The sequence below is a fragment of the Coregonus clupeaformis genome, chromosome 12, assembly GCF_020615455.1.
Source record: "Coregonus clupeaformis isolate EN_2021a chromosome 12, ASM2061545v1, whole genome shotgun sequence".
In the NCBI taxonomy this organism is placed as follows: Eukaryota; Metazoa; Chordata; class Actinopteri; order Salmoniformes; family Salmonidae; genus Coregonus; species Coregonus clupeaformis.
Genome location: NC_059203.1, coordinates 40,592,568 through 40,616,447, shown reverse-complemented (window position 1 = coordinate 40,616,447; position 23,880 = coordinate 40,592,568).

Here is a 23,880-nt window from a genome sequence, read left to right as displayed (position 1 = left end):
CACTAACAACAAAAACTGCCTTATGCTTCCAATTGTGGTGTCTGCATTCTGTAACGATCTCGGTTCGACAGACGGGAGGCAAGTACAGGGTGATGATTTAATAAATAAAAGACATGGAACAAAACACGGACAGCGTCTGGACAGGGGAAACGAAACAACATCAATGCAGACACAGGGATCAAACTGGGGAACAGACAGATATAGAAGGGGCAATCAACAAAGTGAAGGAGTCCAGGTGATTCCAATGAGCGCTGATGCACGTAATGATGGTAACAGGTGTGAGTAATGATGGGCAGCCTGGCGCCCTCGAGCGCCAGAGAGGGGGAGTGGGAGCAGGTGTGACACCATGTTTTCATCACTGAAAAAGAAAAACGGTTGAGTTTGATATAATTTGAAAGCCTACAAATAGAATTGTCAAACTATTTTATAATTTCTTGATTAAAATAAATAAATGAAACAATTGTCATTTTTTATATACACTGCTCCAAAAAATTAAGGGAACACTTAAACAACACAATGTAACTCCAAGTCAATCACACTTCTGTGAAATCAAACTGTCCACTTAGGAAGCAACACTGATTGACAATAAATTGCACATGCTGTTGTGCAAATGGAATAGACAACAGGTGGAAATTATAGGCAATTAGCAAGACACCCCCAATAAAGGACTGGTTTTGCAGGTGGTGACCACAGACCACTTCTCAGTTCCTATGCTTCCTGGCTGATGTTTTGGTCACTTTTGAATGCTGGCAGTGCTTTCACTCTAGTGGTAGCATGAGACGGAGTGTACAACCCACACAAGTGTCTCAGGTAGTGCAGCTCATCCAGGATGGCACATCAATGCGAGCTGTGGCAAGAAGGTTTGCTGTGTCTGTCAGCGTAGTGTCCAGAGCATGGAGGCGCTACCAGGAGACAGGCCAGTACATCAGGAGACGTGGAGGAGGTCGTAGGAGGGCAACAACCCAGCAGCAGGACTGCTACCGCCGCCTTTGTGCAAGGAGGAGCAGGAGGAGCACTGCCAGAGCCCTGCAAAATGACCTCCAGCAGGCCACAAATGTGCATGTGTCTGCTCAAACGGTCAGAAACAGACTCCATGAGGGTGGTATGAGGGCCCGATGTCCACAGGTGGGGGTTGTGCTTACAGCCCAACACAGTGCAGGACGTTTGGCATTTGCCAGAGAACACCAAGATTGGCAAATTCGCCACTGGCGCCCTGTGCTCTTCACAGATGAAAGCAGGTTCACACTGAGCACGTGACAGACGTGACAGAGTCTGGAGACGCCGTGGAGAACGTTCTGCTGCCTGCAACATCCTCCAGCATGACCGTTTTGGCAGTGGGTCAGTCATGGTGTGGGGTGGCATTTCTTTGGGGGGCCGCACAGCCCTCCATGTGCTCTCCAGAGGTAGCCTGACTGCCATTAGGTACCGAGATGAGATCCTCAGACCCCTTGTGAGACCATATGCTGGTGCGGTTGGCCCTGGGTTCCTCCTAATGCAAGACAATGCTAGACCTCATATGGCTGGAGTGTGTCAGCAGTTCCTGCAAGAGGAAGGCATTGATGCTATGGACTGGCCCGCCCGTTCCCCAGACCTGAATCCAATTGAGCACATCTGGGACATCATGTCTCGCTCCATCCACCAACGCCACGTTGCACCACAGACTGTCCAGGAGTTGGTGGATGCTTTAGTCCAGGTCTGGGAGGAGATCCCTCAGGAGACCATCCGCCACCTCATCAGGAGCATGCCCAGGCGTTGTAGGGAGGTCATACAGGCACATGGAGGCCACACACACTACTGAGCCTCATTTTGACTTGTTTTAAGGAAATTACATCAAAGTTGGATCAGCCTGTAGTGTGGTTTTCCACTTTAATTTTGAGTGTGACTCCAAATCCAGACCTCCATGGGATGATAAATTTGATTTCCATTGATAATTTTTGTGTGATTTTGTTGTCAGCACATTCAACTATGTAAAGAAAAAAGTATTTAATAAGATTATTTCATTCATTCAGATCTAGGATGTGTTATTTTAGTGTTCCCTTAATTTTTTTGAGCAGTGTATAATGTCAATTATCAAAAAACACATCAACGTAGATTTATTTCATTTTTTTAAATATTTTGTAGCTTAGACCTTATTTGACATTGTGTTTGTGTTGTGCCCATCATCGGTTGAGACACAGCATTCTCTTGAATATAGGGTTCCGTTCAGATCAAAAGGGGTGGAGTCAGAAAGTGATTGAAATCATATGGAATGACCCTTTGGTGAGTTTTCAGAGCAGTGTAATCATTTGTTCACATTAAATAAGAGCTTGTAAATAAATGTCCTCTGCAGTTGACATTTTAGATACTGCCCCCATTTAATGTAATGTTAACTTTCTCATACCGGTATTTACTATCAACCTTGTCCCAATCAGAATCACCTTTATGCGCCAAGTACATTTACACCAGAGGAGGCTGGTGGGAGGAGCTACAGTACCAGTCAAAAGTTTGGAAACACCTACTCATTCAAGGGATTTTTTTTTACTATTTTCTACATTGTAGAATAATAGTGAAGACATCAAAATGCTGAAATAACACATATGCAATCATGTAGTAACCAAAAAAGTGTTAAACAAATCAAATTATATTTTATATTCTTCAAAGTAGCCACCCTTTACCTTGATGACATCTTTGCACACTCTTGAAATTCTCTCAACCAGCTTCATGAAGTAGTCACCTGGAATGCGTTTCAATTAACAGGTGCGCCTTGTTAAAAGTTAATTTGTGGACTTTCTTTCCTTCTTAATGCCTTTGAGCCAATCAGTTGTGTTGTGACAAGGTAGGGGTTGTATACAGAAGATAGCCCTATTTGGTAAAAGACCAAGTTCATATTATGTCAAGAACAGCTCAAATAAGCAAAGAGAAACGACAGTCCATCAATACTTTAAGACGAAGGTCAGTCAATCCGGAAAATTTCAAGAACTTTGAAAGTTTCTTCAAGTGCAGTCGCAAAAACCAACAAGCGTTATGATGAAACTGGCTCTCATGAGGACCGCCACAGGAAAGGAAGACCCAGAGTTACCTCTGCTGCAGAGGATAAGTTCATTATAATAAATGCTTCACAGAGTTCAAGTAACAGACACATCTTAACATCGTGAATCAAGCCTTCATGGTCGATTTTGCTGTGAAGAAACCACTACTAAAGGACACCAATAACAAAAAGAGACTTGCTTGTGCCAAGAAACAAGAGCAATGGTCATTAGACCGGTGGAAATCTGTCCTTTGGTCTGATGAGTCCAAATTTGAGATTTTAGGTTCCAACCGCCATGTCTTTGTGAGAAGCAGAGTAGGTGAACAGATGATCTCCGCATGTGTGGTTCCCACTGTGAAGCATTGAGGAGGAGCTGTATTGGTGTGGGGGTGCTTTGCTGGTGACACTGTCAGTGATTTATTTAGAATTCAAGGCACACTGAACCAGCATGGCTACCACAGCATTCTGCAGCGATACGCCATCCCATCTGGTTTGCGCTTAGTGGGACTATCATTTGTTTTTCAACAGGACAATGACCCAAAACACACCTCCAGGCTGTGTAAGGGCTATATGACCAAGAAGGAGAGTGATGGACTGCTGCATCAGATGACCTGGCCTCCACAATCCCCCGACCTCAACTCAATTGAGATGGTTTGGGATGAGTTGGACGGCAGAGTGACGGAAAAGTAGCCAACAAGTGCTCAGTATATGTGGGAACTCCTTCAACACTGTTGGAAAAGCATTCCTCATTAAGCTGGTTGAGAGAATGCCAAGAGTGTGCAAAGCTGTCATCAAGGCAAAGGGAGTCTACTTTGAAGAATCTAAAACATAAAATATATTTTGATTTGTTTAACACTTTTTTGGTTACTACATGATTCCATATGTGTTACTTCATAGTTTTGATGTCTTCACTATTATTCTACAATGTAGTAAATATAAAGGAAAACCCTTGAATGACTAGGTGTGTCCAAAGTTTTGACTGGTACTGCATATATATATATATATATGCCATTTAACAGACACTTTTAGCCAAAGCAACTTACAGTCATGGGTGCACACATTTTACATATGGGTGGTCCCAGGATTCGAACCCACTACCTTGACGTTGCAAGAGCCATTCTCTACCAACTGAGCTACAAAGGACCACAATATTCTATTAATGTACACATTGCACAATACCCGAGTACATAACAAATGACCACATTGCTGGTCATTTTTCATCTACATTTTGAACCCATCCATCACCAATTCTGGTTTTGGACTATTGGTTTAATTGTTGTAAAATTCAGATGATATCCACAGATAGAAAAGCTCAATTTCATAAAATCCAGTAACCGTGTTCCTGGGGAGAGACAAACATCTATTCCTATTTGTGCACCCTAAAGAATGCAAAAGAATCAACTGCATATCAAATCTAACTGTTCTGAGATTTCTCACAGTGCAAAAGCACATCTGTTTTTTTCCTATTGTGAAACCCTGGTTACTAGTTTTGTCATTATGTCATTCAGCTTGGGATTTTGAATTAAAAATACTGTGCACTTTTGGAAAGGATTACATTTGTTTTATGCAAATCCCTTCACACAGAAGTGTGTTCCATCATCCAAAACATACCTTCAGAACCAAACAGATCTTTTGACGACCCCATGCTTTCACTAATGCAAGCCTCTCCACATTCCATTTGTAAGGCCTAAGTACCGTGTAAAGAGTGAAGACTGGTGCTTATATTACACTGAACAAAAATATAAACGCAACATGCAACAATTTCAAAGATTTTACTGAGTTACAGTTCATATAAGGAAATAAGTCAATTGAAATAAATTCATTAGGCACTAATCTATGGATTTCACATGACTGGGAACACAGATATGCATCTTTAAAAAAAAAGGTAAGGGCGTGTATCAGAAAACCAGTCAGTATCTGGTGTGACCACCATTTGCTTCATGCTGCGCGACACATCTCCTTTGAATAGAGTTGATCAGGCTGTTGATTGTGGCCTGTGGAATGTTGTCCATCTCCTCTTCAATGGCTGTGTGAAGTAGCTGGATATTGGCGGGAACTGGAACACGCTGTCGTACACTTCGATCCAGAGCATCCCAAACATGCTCAATGGGAGACATGTCTGGTGAGTATGCAGGCCATGGAAGAACTGGGACATTTTCAGCTTCCAGGAATTGTGTACAGATCCTTGCAAGATGGAGCTGTCCATTATCATGCTGAAACATGAGGTGACGGTGGTGGATGAATGGTACGACAATGCCCCTCATGATCTCATCACGGTACCTCTGTGCACTCAAATTGCCATCGATAAAATGCAATTGTGTTTCGTTGTCCGTAGCTTATGCCTGACCATACCATAACCCCACCGCCACCATGGGGCACTCTGTTCACAACGTTGACATCAGCAAACACTCGCCCGCATGACGCCATATACGGTCTTCCATCTGCCCGGTACAGTCGAAACCGGGATTCATCGATGAAGAGCACACTTCTCCAGCGTGCCAGTGGCCATCAAAGCTGAGCATTTGCCCACTGAAGTTGGTTACGTCGCAGAACTACAGACCCTTGTGAGGACGACGCGCACACAGATGAGCTTCCCTGAGATGGTTTCTGACAGTTGGTGCAGAAATTATTTGGTTGTGCAAACCCACAATTTCATCAGCCGTCCGGGTGTCTGGTCTCAAATCATCCTGCATGTGAAGAAGCCGGATGTGGAGGTCCTGGCCTGGCGTGATTACACGTGGTCTGCGGTTTTGAGGCTAGTTGGACCTACTGCCAAATTCTCTAAAACAAAGTTGGAGGCGGCTTATGGTAGAGAAATAAACATTAAATTCTCTGGCAACAGCTCTGGTGGACATTCCTGCAGTCAGCATGCCAATTACACACTCCCTCGAAACTTGAGACATCTGTGGCATTGTGTTGTGTGACAGAACTGCACATTATAGACTGGTCTTTTATTGTCCCAAGCACAAGGTGCACCTGTGTAATGATCGTGCTGTTTAATCAGCTTCTTGATATGCCACACCTGTCAGGTGGATTGTTTATCTTGGCAAAGGAGAAATGCTCACTAACAGAGATGTAAACAAATTTGTGCACAACATTTTTGAGAAATAAGCTTTTTGTGCGTATGGAACATTTCTGAGATTTTTTATTTCAGCTCAGTAAACATGGGACCAACACTTTACATGTTGCGTTTATATTTTTGTTCAGTATAATTCAGTGTCATAGTTGATATGTCTTTGATATGTCTCATCCAGTGTGTCTATTGTTGTATTTTGACTTTGGATTATCAGGGTTTAAAGGGAATGATCACCCAAACTAAATTGTAGAGCAACACAGTACCAAAAGATAAGGTTAGTTTGTAATTTTGTTGACTTACTGTAAAGTAATGTTGATGATGCTTAGTTAGTATTTGTTTGCCATGGGAATTCCACGGTAAAGGAATGTCACTATCGTTGAGAGACGGGTCAGACCAAGGTGCAGCGTGAAAAGCGTACATGTTTATTTAACGCAATAAACATAAACAAAACAAGAAACAACGTAACGTGAAGTCCTCAGGCTAAACACATACAATCATAAGACGGAACAAGATCCCACAACTAAGGTAGGCAAACAGGTTACTTAAGTATGATCCCCAAGCAGAGACAACGAGCGACAGCTGCCTCTGATTGGGAACCATACCCGGCCAAACATAGAAATACAATACATAGAGTTTCACACCCTGACCAAACTACCTAGAGAATAACAGTCTCTCCAGGTCAGGGCGTGACAGTACCCCCCCAAAGGTGCGTACTCCGGCCGCACCAACCTGACTTAGGGTAGGGTCCGGGTGGGCAATCAGCCTCGGAGGCGGCTCTGGCTCCGGCGTGACGACCTCTCCCTCTCTGCCTCCCCGTTGCGCCCCTGGTCTGGTCTGGACCTCGGCGCGATGCTTCCCCTCTCCTTCCTCCCACGATGCACCAAGCCCTGTCTGGACCCTGGTGTGGGAGACCCCGAACCTGGAGAGGGGCTGATGTCTGGGCCTGGATCGGCAATCCTCCCGCGATGCACCAAGCCCTGTCTGGACCCTGGTGTGGGAGGCTGACTTCTGGATCTGGAGTGGATCCGCTGACCGGAGCTGGACTGGGCACCGGTGGAGCGGACTGCTCTGGCTCCGCAGTGGATCCGCTGACCGGAGCTGGACTGTGCACCGGTGGAGCGGACTGCTCTGGCTCCGGAGTGGAGCCGCTGACCGGAGCTGAACTGGACCCCGGTGGAGCAGCCTGCCCTGGCTCCGGAGTGGAGTCACTGACCTGAGCTGGACTGGGCACCGATGGAGTGGACTGCTCTGACTCCGGAGTGGAGCCGCTGACCGGCCCGTGCCGGACTGGGAACACGCACCACTGGCTTGGTGCGAGGAGAAGGCACGGGCCGGGCCGGACTAGAGACACGCACCACAGGTCTGGTGCGAGGAGCAGGAATGGGCCGGGCCGGACTGGGAACACGCACCACTGGTCTGGTGCGAGGAGCAGGAACGGGCCGGGCCGGACTGGAGACACGCACCACAGGTCTGGTGCGAGGAGCAGGAACGGGCCGGGCCGGACTGGGGACACGCACCACTGGTCTGGTGCGAGGAGCAGGCACGGGCCGTACCGGACTGGGAACACGCACCACTGGCTTGGTGCAAGGAGAAGGCACGGGCCAGGCTGGACTGGGAACACGCACCACTGGTCTGGTGCGAGGAGCAGGAACGGGCCGGGCCGGACTAGAGACACGCACCACAGGTCTGGTGCGAGGAGCAGGAACGGGCCGGGCCGGACTGGGGACACGCACCACTGGTCTGGTGCGAGGAGCAGGCACGGGCCGTACCGGACTGGGAACACGCACCACAGGCTTGGTGCGAGGTGCAGGCACGGGCCGGGCAGGACTAGAGAATAACAGTCTCTCCAGGTCAGGGCGTGACAAGGAATCACGTGTTGACTCCGATTTTTCACTCTAAAATGTATGCCAAACTAAAAAATATATTATTTTAAAGTTTAACAAACCATAGAATACTATGCGCAAGGACTACTTTGAAGAATTTACACAGAAAATTTCACAAAAACACATTTACTGTAAGAACTGTGCAGATGCAAAGTTTGGTAACAGAATTACTGTAAAATCTCCCTCGTTTTTTTATTCGACCACAATTTCTAAAAACTCTGTTTAATATCTGCTCTGAATTAAGATTCAAACATGTCTGCAGAAAGATTTGGGTGTTAGCTATGACATGACACCTTGAGTTGAAAAAAAATTATTTTGGTTGTTGAACTACAGTAGGTGAAGTGGATTTAAATCCGGTAACGGAATTATGGTAACGGAATTACATCATGGGTCCCTGATCTGTACTATACAGAAATGCATAATTATGGATTTGAATATCATTCTCTGTATGGTGATGTATCCTGAATAGGTACATAAAGGTAGAAATATGCAATATCCTTCTTTTGCATATTTGGATGTTATTCTACACACTGGCTATATAATGTAATGTGCTCCGCCACCCAAACAAGACCACATTTGGTTGGTCCGGACATGCCCTTAGCAGAGTTGCCAACAACTGGATGTTCAGGTTTTCAGGGATACAGATTTTTTCAACCTAGCTTCCTTCTCCACTGAAAACCGGATGTGGGAACTTCGCACAGGCATTTGTTTCTCTTACACCTGCTATGTTAGGTTAGTCGGGACCAGACCAAAATCTGAAACAGTCATAGACGTCTATGTTTCACAAGTTTGGACATCAGAGTACAGCATAGAGCACAGTAGAGTACAGTACAGCACAGTAGAGTTCAGTACAGTACATTAGAATACAATAAAGTAGATATGTTCAGTACAGTACAGTACAGTACAATATACTGGTCTCTACTCTAGTGTGCTCTACTGTACTGTACTGGGGTCTACTGTACTGTACTATCCAAACTTGTGAAACATAGATGTCTATGATTGGTTCAGATTTGGTCCAGTGGACTGACCACATTTTAACTACTTTTCAACGTCCATGGACGTCCGGTGCCAGTGCTCAGTAGGTGAGGATGCTTGTTACAGTAAATGGAAAGAGGGTAGGTGGTAGGTGTCATAGTAGGTGTCAGTAAGAGCCGGGAGAGGTGACATTAACTGGAGAGAGAGAGAAGAGAGTGAGAGCGGCAGAGAGAGTGAGAAGGAGGGGTTGTCCAAAATGTTTTCAGTCTTGCTTTGACCACCAGATGACAGAATGGAGAAAGAAAAACACTTATGAGCTGAACGTAACTGTATGCCAGTGTCAAGGGAGGACAGTAGCAGGTGACCCAACTGTGGTTTGTGACTAATATGATTTCCCATTGTAGCCAATTTAATTGCAATAATTACGTTATTGATCTTTCGGTAATTCATAAACAAACTTGATATAAAACACTATAATAATTGGTAGGATCCGTGTACTCAGTCAACTTACCTGGTAAATTAAGGGTAAAATATTTTTTTTTACAAATCTAGTAAGTAATCTATTAATAGCTAATAATTAATCTATTAATGTCAAGATAGTGATATTTCTCAATTTATATTATTGTAAGATTATAAGATCGTCACAACAATGATAGTGTTTATTGACCTATTAATGAACTGCTGTTACTGTAAATGGTTAGCTAACTGATATATCCTATCTCCGTAGTTAACCATTGGTAATCTGAGCATTGTAGACTATATCATTTCTGAAGAGGTGTCATTTCAGAATCAATGGTGCTGTAGCTTTGCTAGTCTTGCTATTCTGTCTGTCGAGGGCATGGGCTCAGAAAAGGAGGAGAGTGGAGGGGTCAGAGAATGACATTCAACAGAGTGACAATGAAGAGGTAGATAGCAGGTTGAGAGATTCAGATTAAGAGCCAAAGGCCTGAGGCTAAAGAGACGACCCACAAATGACTGTCCAGGCCACCACACACACACCAGCAGTGCAATCCTCTCTCGTCCCCTTCCCCTGCCTGCTATGTACTCACTCACACACCAAAAATGTAGGGAAGAACTAGGCCTGCATTGCTGATCTAGGATTACTGATCAGGTCCCCCTTGTGCATGTAATCAGAAGATGCAGCTGCTATTTCAGCAGTGTTCAGCACTGAGGAGAGGTCCCCTGATTGAGTTATCATTATAGGAAAAGGACAATTTACCCATTTAACCCTCTTGAGTCAATATCCGCGGCCCGCAGGAATCTAATTAGCAAAACAAAAAAATCCCCATAAGAAATCTGTCAGTTCAATACATTATTGTGGAAATTATTTCTCTTTATATTGAATTGTTGTGTCCGTATATGACATTTTGTTATAGGGAATATCATGGAACGTAGCCTCTATATCATCTTGTACAAGATGTGCTACTGCAGTGTTTTCATGATCAAGTGCACGTCTGTCCCCTCTATCCTATCAAGGGACACAAACCCTGTCATCCTGATTCACACTCACACCTGTTTCTTGTGCCACAGTACACAACATATTCTAGAAATGTCCAATCTTTTTCATGCTCTCACCTATGCAGATGTGATATGTGCTTTCTTGGATATAAACAATGATTCTGGGGGTTCTTATCAACATTTCAGAAAAAGGCCTATTTAATTAAATGGAAGAGGCAAGTGGAAGGAGGGAAAAGTAAGGAACTTCTCTGTCAGCCCTGGATTAAAGACCAAAATTGGTTAAAGAAAATTGTGATGAATTAAAAAGTACCAAAAAATTGACAGCTCTGTCAAATAAATTACTAAATAGTTGGGAAGAGATGTACCAATTCCATGGCACATGGTTTATGAACTGATACGCAAAGTGACTCCAGTTTCAAAACGTATAATTTTTCAATGTTAATTATTATACAAAATTCTTGCAACCAATATGATGTAAATGTAAATGTAAAAATATTAAAACTGATCTTACCCCCTAAACATTTTTTTTACATTGTATGTAGTAGTCTCTTAAATTCCACTAGATGGCAGGAAGGAGCAGCAATTAACCCTGGAGTCTATTTGAACCCTGTTGGTATTTAGAGCTTTGAAATGGCAGATGATAAGTAGGAGTCACACACACAGAGAGCATTAAAAAGACAGGCAGCCAGACTTTTGTATCACTATGCTTTCTTTATGGTTATATAGTATTTTACCCAACCACTAGCCATCAAATCCTTGCTTCCTTCTTCCTTGTTTCCTCCATTCCTTGCCTCTCTTTTAAATGCACATCAGAGGAGGAGGCCTGAGGGGAGGAACCTTCAAACCACTCCCCAAATGTGCTTTGATAGAGAGGCTTAAAAAATGACTTTTCTGCTGCTTCCCTCACTCGGATCAGACCGGGTCTGGATCTGACCAGGTCTATACGGAATGGGTCTGGTTGTCCTTGGGTCAGAACGGCTCTCTATATTTAGAAAAATTATTTATGCATATCGGGTCCGGATTGGAAAGCCCCAGGTCCTTTTCAGAATGGGTCCAACTTTTTGGACCCGTGAAGAACTCTTGTCTACAATACCCAGATTACAAATGGTTAACTAAGGAGCTAGGATATACAGTGGGGAGAACAAGTATTTGATACACTGCCGATTTTGCAGGTTTTCCTACTTACAAAGCATGAAGAGGTCTGTAATTTTTATCATAGGTACACTTCAACTGTGAGATACGGAATCTAAAACGAAAATCCAGAAAATCACATTGTATGATTTTTAAGTAATTAATTTGCATTTTATTGTATGACATAAGTATTTGATCACCTACCAACCAGTAAGAATTCTGGCTCTCACAGACCTGTTAGTTTTTCTTTAAGAAGCCCTCCTCTTCTCCACTCATTACCTGTATTAACTGCACCTGTTTGAACTCATAACCTGTATAAAAGACACCTGTCCACACACTCAATCAAACATACTCCAACCTCTCCACAATGGCCAAGACCAGAGAGCTGTGTAAGGACATCAGGGATACAATTGTAGACCTGCACAAGGCTGGGATGGGCTACAGGACAATAGGCAAGCAGCTTGGTGAGAAGGTAACAACTGTTGGCACAATTATAAGAAAATGGAAGAAGTTCAAGATGACGGTCAATCACCCTCGGTCTGGGGCTCCATGCAAGATCTCACCTCGTGGGGCATCAATGATCATGAGGAAGGTGAGGGATCAGCCCAGAACTACACGGCAGGACCTGGTCAATGACCTGAAGAGAGCTGGGACCACAGTCTCAAAGAAAACCATTAGTAACACACTACGCCGTCATGGATTAAAATCCTGCAGCGCACACAAGGTCCACCTGCTCAAGCCAGCGCATGTCCAGGCCCTTCTGAAGTTTGCCAATGACCATCTGGATGATCCAGAGGAGGAATGGGAGAAGGTAATGTGGTCTGATGAGACAAAAATATAACTTTTTGGTCTAAACTCCACTCGCCGTGTATGGAGGAAGAAGAAGGATGAGTACAACCCCAAGAACACCATCCCAACCGTGAAGCATGGCGGTGGAAACATCATTCTTTAGGGATGCTTTTCTGCAAAGGGGACAGGACGACTGCACCGCATAGAGGGGAGGATGGATGGGACCATGTATCGCGAGATCTTGGCCAACAACCTCCTTCCCTCAGTAAGAGCATTGAAGATGGGTCGTGGCTGGGTCTTCCAGCATGACAACGACCCAAAACACACAGCCAGGTCAACTAAGGAGTGGCTCCGTAAGAAGCATCTCAAGGTCCTGGAGTGGCCTAGCCAGTCTCCAGACCTGAACCCAGTAGAAAATCTTTGGAGGGAGCTGAAAGTCCGTATTGCCCAGCGACAGCCCCGAAACCTGAAGAATCTGGAGAAGGTCTGGAGGAGTGGGCCAAAATCCCTGCTGCAGTGTGTATAAACCTGGTCAAGACCTACAGGAAACGTATGATCTCTGTAATTGCAAACAAAGGTTTCTGTACCAAATATTAAGTTCTGCTTTTCTGATGTATCAAATACTTATGTCATGCAATAAAATGCAAATTAATTACTTAAAAATCATACAATGTGATTTTCTGGATTTTTGTTTTAGAGTATGTCTCTCACAGCTGAAGTGTACCTATGATAAAAATTACAGACCTCTACATGCTTTGTAAGTAGGAAAACCTGCAAAATTGGCAGTGTATCAAATACTTGTTCTCCCCACTGTATCAGTTAGCTAACCATTTAAAGTAACAGCAGTTCATTAATAGGTCAATAAACACTACTATAGTTGAGACTGTCTTATAATCTAAAATAGAAATGGCCAATTACAGGCATTCCACATTTAACCCAACCCACTTGTGAACATTTAAATATCAAGTAGTTTTTTTGTTTACAGTTGAAGTTTACATACACCTTAGCCAAATAAAAAATGTCACAATTCCTGACATTAAATCCTAGTAAAAATTCCCTGTCTTAGATCAGTTAGGATCACCACTTTATTTTAAGAATGTGAAATGTCAGAATAATATTAGAGAGAATGATTTATTTCAGCTTTTATTTCTTTCATCACATTCCCAGGGCATCAGAAGTTTACATACACTCAATTAGTATTTGGCAGAGGTGGGACAAAGTCATTGTTATGCAAGTCACAAGTAAGTCTCAAGTCTTTGCCCTCGAGTCCCGAGTCAAGTCGAGTCAAAGATGAGGCAAGTCCCAAGTCGGAGTCAAAAGTCAAAGCCATCAAGTCTCCAAAGTCGAGTCCAAAGTCCTACATTTTAGTTTCGAGTCATTTCAAGTCCTCTTAGCAGCCTTTGCAAGTCATTACAAGTCCTCGTAGCAAGTCTTCTCGAGTCATAAGGCGCAAGTCCAAGTCAAGTCACGGAGTCATTGATGTTAAAGTCCAAGTCGAGTTGCAAGTCTTTGTACATTTTGTCTAGTCGAGTCTGAAGTCATCAAATTCATGACTCAGAGTCTGACTCGAGTCCAAGTCACATGACTCGAGTCCACACCTCTGGTATTTGGTAGCATTGCCTTTAAATTGTTTAACTTGAGTCAAACGTTTCGGGTAGCCTTCCACAAGCTTCCCACAATAAGTTTGGTGAATTTTGGCCCATTCCTCCTGACAGAGCTGGTGTAACTGAATCAGGTTTGTAGGACTCCTTGCTCGCACACACTTTTTCAGTTCTGCCCACACATTTTCTATAGGATTGAGGTCAGGGCTTTGTGCTGGCCACTCCAATACCTTGACTTTGTTGTCCTTAAGCCATTTTTCCACAACTTTGGAAGTATGCTTGGGGTCATTGTCCATTTGGAACACCCATTTGCGACCAAGCTTTAACTTCCTGACTGACGTCTTGAGATGTTGCTTCAATATATCCAAATCATTTTCCTTCCTCATGATGCCATCTATTTTGTGAAGTGCACCAGTCCATCCTGCAGCAAAGCACCCCCACAGCATGATGCTGCCACCCCCGTGCTTCACGGTTGGGATGGTGTTCTTCAGCTTGCAAGTCCCCTCTTTTTCCTCCAAACATAACGATGGTCATTATGGCCAAACAGTTCTATTTTTGTTTCATCAGACCAGAGGACATTTTTCCAAAAAGTACGATCTTTGTCCCCATGTGCAGTTGCAAACCGTAGTCTGGCTTTTTTATGGCGGATTGGAGCAGTGGCTTCTTCCTTGCTGAGCGGCCTTTCAGATTATGTTGATATAGGACTCGTTTTATTGTGGATATAGATACTTTTGTACCTGTTTCCTCCAGCATCTTCACAAGGTCCTTTGCTGTTGTTCTGGGATTGTTTTTCACTTTTTGCACCAAAGTACGTTCATCTCTAGGAGACAGAACGCGTCTCCTTCCTGAGCGGTATGACGGCTGCGTGGTCCCATGGTGTTTATACTTGCGTACTATTGTTTGTACAGATTTGTAACGTGGTACCTTCAGGCATTTGGAAATTGCTCCGAAGGATGAACCAGACTTGTCTACAATTATTTTTCTGAGGTCTTGGCTGATTTCTTTTGACTTTCCCATGATGTCAAGCAAAGAGGCACTGAGTTTGAAGGTAGGCCTTGAAATACATCCACAGGTACACCTCCAATTGACTCAAATTATGTCAATTAGCCTATCAGAAGCTTCTAAAGCCATGACATAATTTTCTGGAATTTTCCAAGTTGTTTAAAGGCACAGTCAACTTAGTGTATGTCAACTTCTGACTCACTTGAATTGTGATACAGTGAATTATAAGTGAAATAATCTGTCTGTAAACAATTGTTGGAAAAATTACTTGTGTCATGCACAAAGTAGATGTCCTAACCGACTTGCCAAAACTATAGTTTGTTAAAAAGACATTTGTGGAGGGGTTGAAAAACGAGTTTTAATGACTCCATCCTAAGTGTATGTAAACTTCCGACTTCAACTGTATATGGTGCAAGGATGGTGTACAGAAATCAAACATTGCTTATGAAAGTTTAGTTTAGAGAAGTTTCAGTCAGTCTGCTTTTATTGACACACCTCTAAAAAGCTCATTTTCCTCCATAGACAGAGCTTATTAATGATCGTTGACAAAGGAATGAGGAAGATAACAATGGATCTCTCTCCTCTAAGGGGGTTTTAGTCTTTGAGAACAGATATCTTGTCTTTACTTCCTTTGTGTCAGCTCCTAGGAAAGAGTCACATGTTAATCATGGTTTGTTCCTCTTTGTTAATAATGACTCAACAGTTTCCTAATAAGAACAGTCTTTTGTCAGACACTTCAACTGTTTGTTAACAGTAGAGAATCCATGGGATGCAATCGAAACCAGAATGTTTTCGGCTCTCTCCAACCTGTTAACAACCTCTCCATTGTGTCCATGTCAGTGTATACAGTACATTCCGATGGCGATGCAGGACTGAGAATGAATACATGCTGATCTCTATAAGCAAGCAATTGAAGAAGAAAAAAAGTATTTTTTACACGTTTGGACTCAGGCAGCCTGAAAAAACACTTAGGCGGCCCATCCAAGAGTTTCTATGCAGAAAAAACCCTGCCTCTATCTGACCACTATACCCTTGCCCCCAGCAACTGCTTGATCCCCAGTTACTTGATCCCCAGTTACTAAGGACCACAATCTCTAAACACGAGCCAGTATAACATTAGGCGTGTCGTTTCACCAATAGGTTACCTTTTGGGTAGAGTAATTTGCAGGGATTGGGGTCAATTCCAATTTAATTGAAATTCCAATTAAATTCTTTATATTCATTTACATTTTAGTCATTTAGCAGACGTTCTTATCCAGAGCAACTTACAGTTAGTGAGTGCATACATTATTTTTTAATACTGGCCCCCCGTGGGAATCAAACACACAACCCTGGCGTTGCAAACGCCATGCTCTACCAACTGAGCTACATCCCTGCCGGCCATTCCCTCCCCTACCCTGGACGACGCTGGGCCAATACTGCGCCGCCCCATGGGTCTCCCGGTCGCGGCCGGCTACGACAGAGCCTGGATTCAAACCAGGATCTCTAGTGGACACCCGACCAGCCCCGGCAGCCGGCGGAGTGGAAGCCGTGGCAGCGGCATCTCCAGTCTCGCCTGCGACATCGCGGGAACCCCGCCTACCACCTCCGGAGAGGTATGACAGACGTCCAGAGGGCTGCAGGGAATTCCTCACCCAGTGTTCCCTGGTATTCAGCCTACAACCCTCCTCCTTCCCGACGGAGCAGGGCCGGGTGGCCTACATCATCACTCTGTTGACGGGTTGGGCCCTTTCCTGGGAGAGCCAAACTCTGGCATGCTCCGACTCCTACCAATTCACCCAGGAGCTACGCAAGGTGTTTGGTGTCAGGGCACGAGGCTGGGAGGCGGCTCACGGCCTGTCGGCAGGGTGACCGTTCGGTGGCGGACTACTTCGTGGAGTTTCGGACCCGTGCTCGAAAGGCAGGATGGGAGGAGGCCGCCCTGGTCATCCTTTACACGCAGGGGCTATCGGAGGGGATGAAGAATGAACTCTCCTTCAGGGAGCTGCCTGAGCGACTGGACAGCCTCATCGACGTCTCAGTGCGGGTAGACAATCGGCGTCGTGAGAGGGCGTACGAGAGAGGGACGACGCAAGGCGCGCCTCTCCGTCCCCCTATCAGCCCGAAGGAGATGCCTCAGGAGGAGGCTATGCAGCTGGGTGCGGTGCGCTTGTCCAGGATGGAGAGACAGAGGCGTCTGTGCCTGGGACGTTGCCTGTACTGCGGCCAGGCAGGTCACCACTGCTACCCATGCCCGGAGAAGCCGGTAAATGGGAGGGCTCCCTAATATCGGGAGGGGTGCTAGTGAGCCGGAACCGAAACCCTAACTCCAGAGACTCCCAGACTTTTCTCCCCGTCAGGGTTCAGTGGGCCCGTGCTGCACGTCGGGCGCATGCACTGGTGGACTTTGGGACTGCGGGAAATGCAAATAGTCTGGGTAGCCATTTGATTAGATGTTCAGGAGTCTTATGGCTTGTGGGTAGAAGCTGTTTAGAAGCCTCTTGGACCTAGACTTGGCGCTCCGGTACCACTTGCCGTGCGGTAGCAGAGAGAACAGTCTATGACTAGGGTGAATGGAGTCTTTGACAATTTTTAGGGCCTTCCTCTGACACTGCCTGGTATAGAGGTCCTGGGTGGCAGGAAGCTTGGCCCCAGTGATGTACTGGGCCGTACGCACTACCCTCCGTAGTGCCTTGCGGTCGGAGGCCGAGCAGTTGCCATACCAGGCAGTGAAGCAACCAGTCAGGATGCTCTCGATGGTGCAGCTGTAGAAGCTTTTGAGGACACATGCCAAATCTTTTCATTCTCCTTAGGCTGAATAGGTTTGTCATGCCCTCTTCACGTCTGTCTTGGTGTGCTTGGACCATGTTCGTTTGTTGGTGATGTGGACATCAAGGAACTTGAAGCTCTCAACCTGCTCCACTACAGCCCCATCGATAAGAATGGGGGCGTGCTTAGTCCTCTTCTTTTTCCTGTAGTCCATAATCATCTCCTTTGTCTTGATCACATTGAGAGAGAGGTTATAGTCCTGGCACCACACGGCCAGGTCTCTGACCTCCTCCCTATAGGCTGTCTCGTCGTTGTCGGTGATCAGGCCTACCACTGTTGTGTCATCTGCAAACTTAATGATGATGTTGGAGTCGTGCCTGGCCATGCAGTCATGAGTGAACAGGGAGTACAGGAGGGGACTGAGCACGCACCCCTGAGGGGCCCCCGTGTTGAGGATCATAGTGGCGGATGTGTTGCTACCTACCCTTACCACCTGGGGGTGGCCCGTCAGGAAGTCCAGGATCCTGTTGCAGAGGGAGGTGTTTAGTCCCAGGGTCCTTAGCTTAGTGATGAGCTTTGAGGGCACTATGGTGTTGAATGCTAAGCTGTATTCAGTGAATAGCATTCTCACGTAAGTGTTCCTCTTGTCCAGGTGGGAAAGGGCAGTGTGGAGTGCAATAGAGATTGCATCATCTGTGGATCTGTTGGTGCATTATGCAAATTGGAGTGGGTCTAGGGTTTCTGGGATAATGGTGTTGATGTGAGCCATGACCAGCCTTTCAAAGCACTTCATGGCTACAGACGTGAGTGCTACGGGTTGGTAGTCATTTAGGCAGGTTATCTTAGTGTTCTTAGGCACAGGGACTATGGTGGTCTGCTTGAAACATGTTGGTATTACAGACTAAGTCAGGGAAAATGTCAGTGAAGACACTTGCAGTTGGTCAGTGCATGCTCGGAGTACACGTCCTTGTAATCCGTCTGGCCCTGCGGCCTTGTGAATGTTGACCTGTTTAAAGGTCTTACTCACATCGGCTACGGAGAGCGTGATCACACAGTCATCCGGAACAGCTGATGCTCTCATGCATGTTTTAGTGTTACTTGCCTTGAAGTGATCATAGAAGTAATTTAGCTTGTTAGGCTTGTGTCACTGGGCAGCTCGCGGCTGTGCTTCCCTTTGTAGTCTGTAATAGTTTGCAAGCCCTGGCACATCCGACGAGCGTCGGAGCCGGTGTAGTACGATTCGATCTTAGTCCTGTATTGACTCTTTGCCTGTTTGATGGTTCGTCAGAGGGCATAGCGGGATTTATTCTAAGCTTCCGAGTTAGAGTCCCTCTCCTTGAAAGCGGCAGCTCTACCCTTTAGCTCAGTGCGGAAGTTGCCTGTAATCCATGGCTTCTGGTTGGGGTATGGAAGTACAGTCACTGTGGGGACAAAGTCATCGATGCACTTATTGATGATGCCAGTGACTGATTTGGTGTACTCCTCAATGCCATCGGAAGAATCCTGGAATATATTCCAGTCTGTGCTAGAAAATCAGTCCTGTAGTTTAGCATCTGCTTCATCTGACCACTTTTTTATTGACCGAGTCACTGGTGCTTCCTGCTTTAGTTTTTGCTTGTAAGCAGGAATCAGGAGGATAGAATTATGGTCAGATTTGCCAAATGGAGGGCGAGGGAGAGCTTTGTACGCGTCTCTGTGTGTGGAGTAAAGGTGGTCTAGAGTTTTTTTCCCTCTGGTTGCACATTTAACATGCTGGTAGAAATGAGGTAAAACGGATTTAAGTTTCCCTGCATTAAAGTCCCTGGCCTCTGGATGAGCGTTTTCCTGTTTGCTTATGGCCTTATATAGCTCATTGAGTGCGGTCTTAGTGCCAACATCGGTTTGTGGTGGTAAATGTACAGCTACGAAGAATATAGATGAAAACTCTCTTGGTAGATAGTGTGGTCTACAGCTTATCATGAGATACTCTACCTCAGGTGAGCAAAACCTCGAGACTTCCTTAGATATCGTTTACCAGCTGTTGTTTACAAATATACATAGACCGCCACCCCTTGTCTAACCAGAGGCTGCTGTTCTATCCTGCCGATACAGTGTATAACCCGCCAGCTGTATGTTATTCATGTCGTCGTTCAGCCACGACTCTGCAAAACATTACAGTTTTTAATGTCCCATTGGTAGGATATATGTTGTTCTAGTTCATCCACTTTATTACCAAGCGATTGTACGTTGTCCAATAGTATCGATGGCAAAGGCAGATTAGCCACTCGTCGCCGGATCCTTACCAGGCACCCCGATCTCCTTCCGCGATATCTTTTTTTTTTTTCTACTGCGAATGATGGGGATGAGGGCCTTGTCGGATGTCTGGAGCAAAAGTTATTAGTCCAGTTCAAGGTGAGTAATCGCTGTTCTGATGTCCAGAAGCTATTTGCGGTCATAAGAGACGGTAGCAGCAACATTATGTGCAAAATAAGTTACAAACAATGCAAAAAATAAATAAAAAAATAGCACGGTTGGTTAAGAGTCCATAAAATGGCAGCCATCCACTCCGGTGCCATTGTGCTATGACACTCCAAATTGAGCTCAGGTGCATCCAATTTCCTTTGATCATCTTTGAGATGTCACTACAACTTCATTGGAGTCCACCTGTGGCCAATTCAATTGTTTGGACATGATTTTGGAAGAAACACACCTGTCTATATAAAGTCCCACAGTTGACAGTGCATCAGAGCAGAAACTATACCATGAAGTCCAAGGAACTGTCCATAGATCTCTGAGATAGAATTGTGATACGACATATATCTGGGAAGGGTATAAAACAATTTCTAGACTGTTGAAAGTTTCCAAGTGCACAGTGGTCTCCATCATTGGGAAATGGAAAAAAAATATGTTAATACTCAGACTGCCTAGAGCTGGCCGTCCGACCAAACAGAGCAACTGTGCAAGAAGGACCTTGGTCAAAGAGGTGACCAAGAACCCAATGACCACTCTGACAGAACTACAGAGTTCATTGGCTGAGATGGGAGAACCTGCCAGAAAGACAACCGTCTCTACAGCACTTCACCAATCTGGGCTTTATTTTGAGAAAACGGCACATGACAGAATGCCTTGAGTTTGCAAGAAGGCATGTAAAAGAGTCTGAGCATGAGGCAAAATATGATGTGGTCTGATGAGACAAAAATCTAACTCTCTGACCTGAATGCAAAGCACTATGTCTAGAGAAAACCAGGCACAGCTCATCACCCTTCTAACACCATCCCTACTGTGAAGCATGGTGGTGGCAGCATCATGCTATGGAGATGCATTTCAGCGGCAGGGACTAGGAAACTGGTAAGGATAGAGGGAACAATGAATTGAGCCAAATACAGGCAAATCCTTGATGAGAACCAGCTTCAGAGTGCAAACGACCTTGGACTGGGGCGAAGATTCACGTTCCAACAATGACCCCAAGCATACAGCCAAAGCAACTCTGGAATGGCTTCAGAACAAGAATGTGAAAGTCCTTGAGTGGCCCAGCCAAAGCCCAGACTTGAATCCCATTTAAAATCTGTTGAAAGATTTGAAGATTGCTGTTCACTGCCACTCCCCATCTAACTTAACAGAGATTGAGAAAATCAGCAAGGAGGAATTGAAGAAAATCCCCAAATCCAGATGTGCAAAGCTGATACAGACATACTCAAGACGACTCAAAGCTGTAATCACCACCAAAGATGCTTCTTCAAAGTATTGGACTTAATATCTTTCTCAGTTTTCTCAGATATTTTGTAGAACCACCTGCAACTGGACACAGACATTTATGATAACCTTTTTCCCAAATCGAGAACGAAGAAAGTATCGCCAAGAGCAGGTTAGTTGAAGAAATCTATGGCAGCATTTTGTATAAGCTACCCTGTAACGTTGCGCATGGAAACATCCCACTGGGCACACCACTTCATTTTCAGTGTGGTGTAGTATCAGAACAATTTATAGCTTTGGCTGAGGTTTTCATATTGTTAGTTAAATGAACTCTGCCTTGCTGAAACATCTGGAAAGCATTACTATAGGGGCCCCCGGAAATAGAGGACACTTGGATATGTGAGAAGCCATGGATTGGTCTATCTAAAACCACCCATCTTATGTTACATAGGATATATACCATGTTGGAACAAAGGACGGGGAGAATAATCATATTTGAGATTGGGTTAGTTGTTCTCCAGACTCTGCAAAAGTCTGTAAATTGACGCTGAAATCTTTTGATATAATAAACCTTTATAGTCAAAGTACAGTGTCAGCGGATTTCTTATCAACACAGCATATCAGCATCGTTGTCTCGACACCACAGTGGAAATGTGGTTAATATTTGTTTGAGATGTTGATAAATTACATTTACATTTTTATTCACCCACTCAATAAGACAGCCAGAAGTTTGTTGATTTCCCAGGGCTTCCCAGTATGGTCCTCTGTAGCTCAGCTGGTAGAGCACGGTGCTTGTAATGCCAAGGTAGTGGGTTCGATCCCCGGGACCACCCATACACAAAAAAAATTATGCACGCATGACTGTAAGTTGCTTTGGATAAAAGCATCTGCTAAATGGCTTATTATTACTATGCTTTTAACCATCTAAAAGCACAACCAAATTCCAATGGAAAACAGTGTCTGATTTTTGGTTGAGTTGTCATCTAAATGTGTTATCACTGCACTTTCAACCATTTAAAAGAACAAAGTTCAAATGGGAATACAATGTCAGATACTCTGTATTTATACAACAACTTAATGTGTTATCACTGTGCTTCATCTAATAGCACAACCAAATGACCTGTATTGCAGTTGAGATTACATTAGTGCAAGTGATTTAAGATTCCACACAGATTATTATAGAAATTGTGAAGATCTCCACAGACCTGCAACCTTTGCATGCTATCTTGAACATGCAAGCTTTCTATGATTACATAAGTAGACATTTATAGTTGCAGTTACCCCAAAATGAGGCCATGGATGTGTTAGTCATTTTAAGGTTGAGTAAATACTGTTACATTAGTTTGTAAGATAGCCTTAACTTTAGGCTATTTACTCTATTACAAAATTAATATTGAATTGTGTTTGATTGACAACGCAACCAAATATAAACATTTAAAGGAGCAGAGATGGGCAGTATTTGAAATACATACTTCAATAATTGTTATTTGTATTTCACTGGCCTGAACTACAATAACATGTATTTTGTAACAAGTTATACATTTTCAAAATGCAAAATACCTTTCTATGCCATTTGTTTTTTATAGCGGTTCACAATTTTGTGGCCCCCTATCAACACAAATGTACTGCATTGCAAATGAGGCTGGTGGGAGGGGCTATAGGAGGATGGGCTCATTGTAAAGACTGGAATGGAATACATGGAATGGTATCAAACACATCAAACATATGGAAACCACGTTTGACTCTGTTCCATTGATTCCAATCCAGCCATTACAATGAGCCCATCCTCTTGAAACTCCTCCTACCATGTATTTCAAGGCCTACCTTCAAACGCAGTGCCTCTTTGCTTGACATCATGGGAAAATCAAAAGAAATCAGCCAAGACCTCAGGAAAAAATTGTAGACCTCCACAAGTCTGGTTCATCCTTGGGAGCAATTTCCAGTACCACGTTCATCTGTACAAACAATAGTACGCAAGTATAAACACCATGGGACCACACAGCCGTCATACCGCTCAGGAAGGAGACGTGTTCTGTCTCCTAGAGATGAACGTACTTTGGTGCGAAAAGTGAAAAACAATCCCAGAACAACAGCAAAGGACCTTGTGAAGATGCTGGAGGAAACAGGTACAAAAGTATCTATATCCACAATAAAACGAGTCCTATATCAACATAGCCTGAAAGGCCGCTCAGCAAGGAAGAAGCCACTGCTCCAAAACCGCCATAAAAAAGCCAGACTACGGTTTCAACTGCACATGGGGACAAAGATCGTACTTTTTGGAGAAATGTCCTCTGGTCTGATGAAACAAAAATAGAACTGTTCGGCCATAATGACCATTGTTATGTTTGGAGGAAAAAGGGGGTTGCTTGCAAGCCGAAGAACACCATCCCAACCGTGAAGCACAGGGGGGTGGCAGCATCATGCTGTGGGGATGCTTTGCTGCAGGAGGGACTGGTGCACTTCACAAAATAGATGGCATCATGAGGAAGGAAAATTATGTGGATATATTGAAGCAACATCTCAAGACATCAGTCAGGA